This window comes from Curcuma longa, chromosome 19 (genome assembly GCF_044706935.1).
Source record: "Curcuma longa cultivar G26 ecotype Majalengka, Jawa Barat chromosome 19, ITB_CL_G26_1.1, whole genome shotgun sequence".
Lineage (NCBI taxonomy): Eukaryota > Viridiplantae > Streptophyta > Magnoliopsida > Zingiberales > Zingiberaceae > Curcuma > Curcuma longa.
In genome coordinates, this window is record NC_133879.1 from 6,151,854 (window position 1) to 6,157,822 (window position 5,969).

Genomic DNA, 5,969 nt, shown 5'->3' on the forward strand with positions numbered 1-5,969 from the left:
TGATTGAAGTTGTGATTTGATTACAATTATGAAATAATTTGTTATGAATAGTTTATGAAAATTTGATTGTTAATATCAAAGGGAAATATCACAACAACTCATTTTACGAGTTAAGAAAATCATTTACCTTTCAGGAGCTCTGCCCTTGACCCCAACCCACTAACCAAAATTAAGTCAATTTAAGAAGCCTATCAAAGTTTGATATTCATTACTACTTTGATCAATTGTAAACATGTTTGCTAAAGTAAAGTGTCTTAATTTATCTTGGTAGAATGAGATTGGATAATTGTGATATCTAGCTCATTGAACATTGGATTTGACTTAACTAAATTATCTCAATAATTTTGAGAATTTAGAGACATAAAGTTAGGCAATGCACGATTAGATGGGCAAAGAACAAATTGTTTTGTTCACCTAATTATCCAAGAGTTGCATTGAGATAAGTTTTGGGTGATTAGCTAAACCTAACTCAAGATAAGATAAAATATGGATCTTGACCCACTATAATGTAATCACTATTGAGTTTGAGACTAGTAGTAGTGTGGGTAAATTATGTTTGCCCACATCCATGACTTGCTCTTACTCAACCTTATAATTTAGTGGGAGACTCATTTAATTAAAGACCTAATTAAGTGAATTTTAAAATATGATTCTTATTTTTGGCCTTACATTGCTGTAGATTACAATGCAAATATGTCAAATACCCTCTCTCTATGATCTATCCTTAAGAAGGACAAGCTCAACGGAGCTAATTTTCTAGATCGGTACAAAAACTTGAGGATTATCCTTAAGCAAGAAAGGGAACTGTATGTTCTAAGTAGTCTATTCCTAAATCACTTGCTCCTAATGCCCCTTGTGTTGATAAGGATGATTATAAAAAGCATCCAGATGATGCATTGGATGTATCATATCTTATGCTTAACCACCATGAACTCTGAGCTTCACAAACAACATGAGAACATGGATGTTTATGGTATGGTTGAAGATTTAAGACGACTATATCAAGAGCAGGCAAGGCATGAGAGGTTTAAAGTATCAAAGGCCTTATTTTAATGCAAGATGCAAGATGAAAGATGGAAGCCCTGTTGGAACTCATGTTCTTAAGATGATTGGATACATTGAGAACCTTGACAACTTGGGTTTTCCATTGAGCCAAGAATTGGCCACTGACTTAGTTCTACAATCGTTGCCTGAGAGTTATAGTCAATTTGTCATGAATTACAACATGAATAAAATTGATAAAACATTACCTTAGTTGTTAAGTATGTGGAGAACTTTTAAACAAAATCTTAAGATGGCCAAGCCCAATACCATATTGATGGTGCAAAAGGACAAAGGCAAATGCAAGTCAAATGATAAGGGTAAAGCCCAAACCAAAGGAAAGGTAAAGTCTTCTACATTGAAACCTAAACGAGGGATAGATAAGGAGGAATCTTCTTCCATTGTGATCAGACCAGACATTGGTAGATGAACTACAAAGTATACCTAGAGGAATTGAAAAAGAAGAAAGAAAGTGAGATTTCTGCCCTAGGTATTTATGTTGTCGAGGTCAATTTTCCTACCTCTTCATCATGGGTATTAGATACTGGATGTGTTTCTCACATTTGTACTAATGTATAGGACCTAAGAAAAAGTAGATCGTTGACAAAGGGCGAAGTGGACCTACGAGTTAGCAATTGTGCAAGAGTTACTGCTATAGTTGTAGGATTCTATTTTTTAAGTTTGCCTACTTGGTTTATTTTAGAACTTGAGAATTATTATTATGTGTCTTCTTTAACTAGAAACATTGTTTCTATTTCTTATTTGGACAAGAAAGATTTTTCATTTACAATAAAGAACGAATGCTGTCTATTTATTTAAATGTCATGTTCTATTGTAGTACACAATTAATGATTGAACTCTATGTTCTTGACCTTGAAACCCCAGTTTATAACATAAATACAAAATAGTTAAGATCCAATGATTTAAATCAAACATATATCTGGCACTGTCGCTTGGGCTATATAAATGAGAAATACAAATTTAAACTCTATAAGGATGAACTTTTGGACTCATTTGATTTTGAATCATATAAGGTATGCGAGTCTTGTCTATTAGGCAAGATGATTAAAACTCCTTTTAGTGGATAAAACAAATGAGCTAATGAATTGTTAGGACTTATAGATAGTGCTGTATGTGACCCTTTCAATATAATTGCTAGAGGAGGCTACCAGTATTTCATTACTTTTACTAACGAATTCAGTAGATATGACAATGTATTTTTAATGAAACACAAGTTAGAATCCTTTGAACATTTTAAATAATTCAAGAATAAAGCATAAAACTAACTTGAAAAAAGTATTAAGATAATTTAATCAGATCGAGGTAGTGAATACCTAAGTCAAGAATTTTGTGATCATCTAGTTGAATTTTGAATCATATCCCAACTCACTCCACTTGGAACACCACAATGGAATAGTGTATCAGAAAGGAGGATCATACTTTATTAGATATGATACGATCAATGATGAATTATGTAGAACTTTTTCTTCTTTTTGGGGGCATTCTCAAGAGACAGTCGCTTTCATGATTAACAGTGTTCCATCTAAGGCAGTTACAAAGACACCATATGAGATATGAACTGAGAAGAGTCCTAAAATATCCTTCATAAAGATTTAAGGTTGTGAGACTTATGTTAGACGTTAAGTCTTAGAAAAACTACGACCTAAATAAGATAAGTACTATTTTATTGGATATCCTAAAGAAATAAAGAGATGTTACTTTTACAGAAATAGATACATATGTATAAAACTGATTTGAGAGGTGAAGCTCTCAAACTGGATGTCAATCATACATTTTATCAAGGAATTACCCCCACAACAAGTTGAGGTAAACTCTACACACTTCTCTCCTACATGCACTCACAAGGATACATGCAATCAAAAAATAGACCATCACAATTTGCACATACCGCGCACATCACCCATGACACCACATAACCATGACAATCACACCATTCCATGACACCACAAGACATACAAAACAAGGCAACATGCAACCATGTGTACATCTCAAGGCAACATGCAAACATATACCAATTACACACAAACCACAAACTTGCATCCACCAGTGATGTCCCAGGAATCCCCACCAGCAGCAGACCACCATTCAATCCAGCCTACGCCGAGGTTAACCGAGAGCCACCAGCAGCTTCTTTCACAAGTCAATTTGCACACACATCACAAGCCCAGCTCCAAGGCACCACCATGCAAGACCAGCCACATCTGGCATGCCCTCATCTGCTACGTCCAGGACCACCAGCTGCAGTCCACCATGCAAGCCGTTGACACCTGCAGAATTCGGACAACATGACACAGTGAACTCATTCCATCTTGATCATCCAACACAAAGCTTACTATCCCAGCCAAACCAAGGCATCCAATCCCCCAGTGATGAGCTTTATGAAGGCAAGTCGACCTGATGTGCATAGGGTTTATAATCGTTTTTTGCATATTATTCGCACATCTTTCTACTTTTTATGCTATATCTTGTGTGCATTATATCCTTTATCTATGCATTCAGGCATTATTTCCTCTATTTCCTAGTTCAGAGGTCTTCTCGTGTTTTTGTGGTTTTGCAGGACGAAAACGGAGTGAATCAAGCGAAATGAAGATTTGATTAAAGATAAGGCAAGATAGGGTCGTGCCTCACAGGCACGACCTTATCTAACACTTCCAAGGGACCGTGCCTCAAGGGCACAACCGTGCCCCTCAAACAGAAGCCAGCAAGTTCAGGCTCGTGCCTCACAGGCACAACCGTGCCCTCCTCCTGCAGCAGCCAAGACATGGCCGTGTCTCTAACAGACACGGCCGTGTCCAGACACAAGGCATGGCCGTGTCTCCTCCACAGGCCACGCCAAGGCGTGGCCGTGCCTCCCAGGCACGACCGTGTCTCCCAACAGAGGAGCGTCTGCCCTGGCCGTGCCTCACAAGCACGACCGTGCCTCCTGCTCAGAACAGGCAACTTTCGTTGGTCGTGCCTCCACTACAGTAGGGCGACCACACATGGCCGTGTCTCCCAGACACGGCCGTGTGACGGGGGCGTGCCTGGCCAATTTTAGGGTCATTTCGTGGAGGCCTATAAATAGCCCCTCTTAAGTGCCCTAAAAAGGGGGAAGACTTTGGAGAGCAAAAGGAGTGTTCTAGAGCCACCGAAGCCGCAATCCGAAGCAAGAATCGATGATCCGTTCATCCGTCCGGACTCTTCATCACCTCCATCCACCATTGACGCAGGAGTTGCAATCCGGAGAAGAAGACAACCCTTGATAAGTTTTATTCCTTGATTTCTCTTGGATAAAATGTATTCTTTTCAATCTTCTTCGTGTTGTATTCTCCCCATCATGGAGTAGTCCTCCTGATTCTAGGATGTAGGAGGAATCGAGGATAATGGTTGATTGTAATTATGGATTTGTTAATTACCATGTTCTATGAAATGCATGTGCAGTTTTGCTTTATAGATTTATGCCTTGTGTTCAATTAATGATATGTTATTGGATGGTGTTGAATCTATAAGGATAGGGATGATTTGTGGTTTTGAGGATTCTTAGGATCGTATGCCCGGGGCGCCTCGTGACAGGAGGAAAGCCTTATAACCGGACCTTCCGAGGAATTCTTTAGGCTATGATGAGTCTTTATGAGGGATAACTAATGGTTATTTATTGTTAGGGAGAGGTCCTTAAACGGATACCCAGTGACAGAGGGTAGGACATCTAGTAGTATACTGGGGCGCCCGAGTGACAGCGGGAATGCCTTAACCAGGCTATCTGGAGTCATCTCAAACTGACAATCGTAACACTAGAACATTATCGATTTATTCCGAGGAACCCTGACAAGGTATAATTGGATAATTTGGTTAGAATCCCTGCAAATGTGCATGTATTGAGGAATGGTAAAGAATCCATAGACAATCAATCATTATTTCGAGGAATCCGAAGTCCTAGGATCGCCTTCCACACACTGTCACAGTCGATTTCTCTTTGATTGAGGATTAGGAGCACTAGTACTCTTTTCACTTCCCCCACACAAACCCAAATCACATTATTAGTGATTAATTCCACGATCCCTATGGATTCAATTTTTATTACTTGACGACACTCATATACTTGCGGGACCTATCAAGTTTTTGGCGTCATTGCCGGGGATCTGGCAACTCACCCGCGTGACAGCGGGAATACTCACCACTATAAATGCTCGTTCTAGCTGATCCCATGACTTGATGCTTTGAGGTAGCAAAGAATACATCCAAACCTTAGCTGAACCACAGAGACGAAAGGAAACAACAATAACCAGATAATGAACTCGGATTGAATTCCTTCGTATCTCATGATACTACAGTATCTATGGAACTCCAATGATGAACATAAGGATTTTCAGCTTCACTCCCCTCAAACTGAATCTCTTGAATTTTTTCTATGAGTCCTGGATTTATCTCGAAACTTGGAATAGAAATTGGTGGAAGCACAATAGGGTACAATGATCTTCCTGAGATTGGTGATGAATAATTTTTCAGTGGCATATTGTTCATCCTTTTGCTCCTCTTCCTGCAAGATTAAGAACAATTGGTTACGCCTCTTATTGAGCAATTTAAGAAGTAATATGATTATGAAAATCGAAAGAATAAATGGAATCAATGTATAAAGAAAAGAATAGTCTGAAACACCAAAGTTTAGAAAAAAATTACTATCATCCCAACAACGGCGCCAAAAACTTGAATAGGCTCTCTCGCAAGTATACGGGTGTCGTCAAGTAATAAAAGATCATCGAATCTGTTGGTGCAAGATGCACTAAGATCTTGCCTAGTGTTTTCGATGTTTGACAATACACCTAAAGTCTGGTCAGTTTGACCAAGGGGTTAACCCCAAACAGGACCTGATGTTTGGGTGTGTGGAAGTGAGCAAGAAGACCTAGTCGGTTAGACTAGGTAGTGGAAGT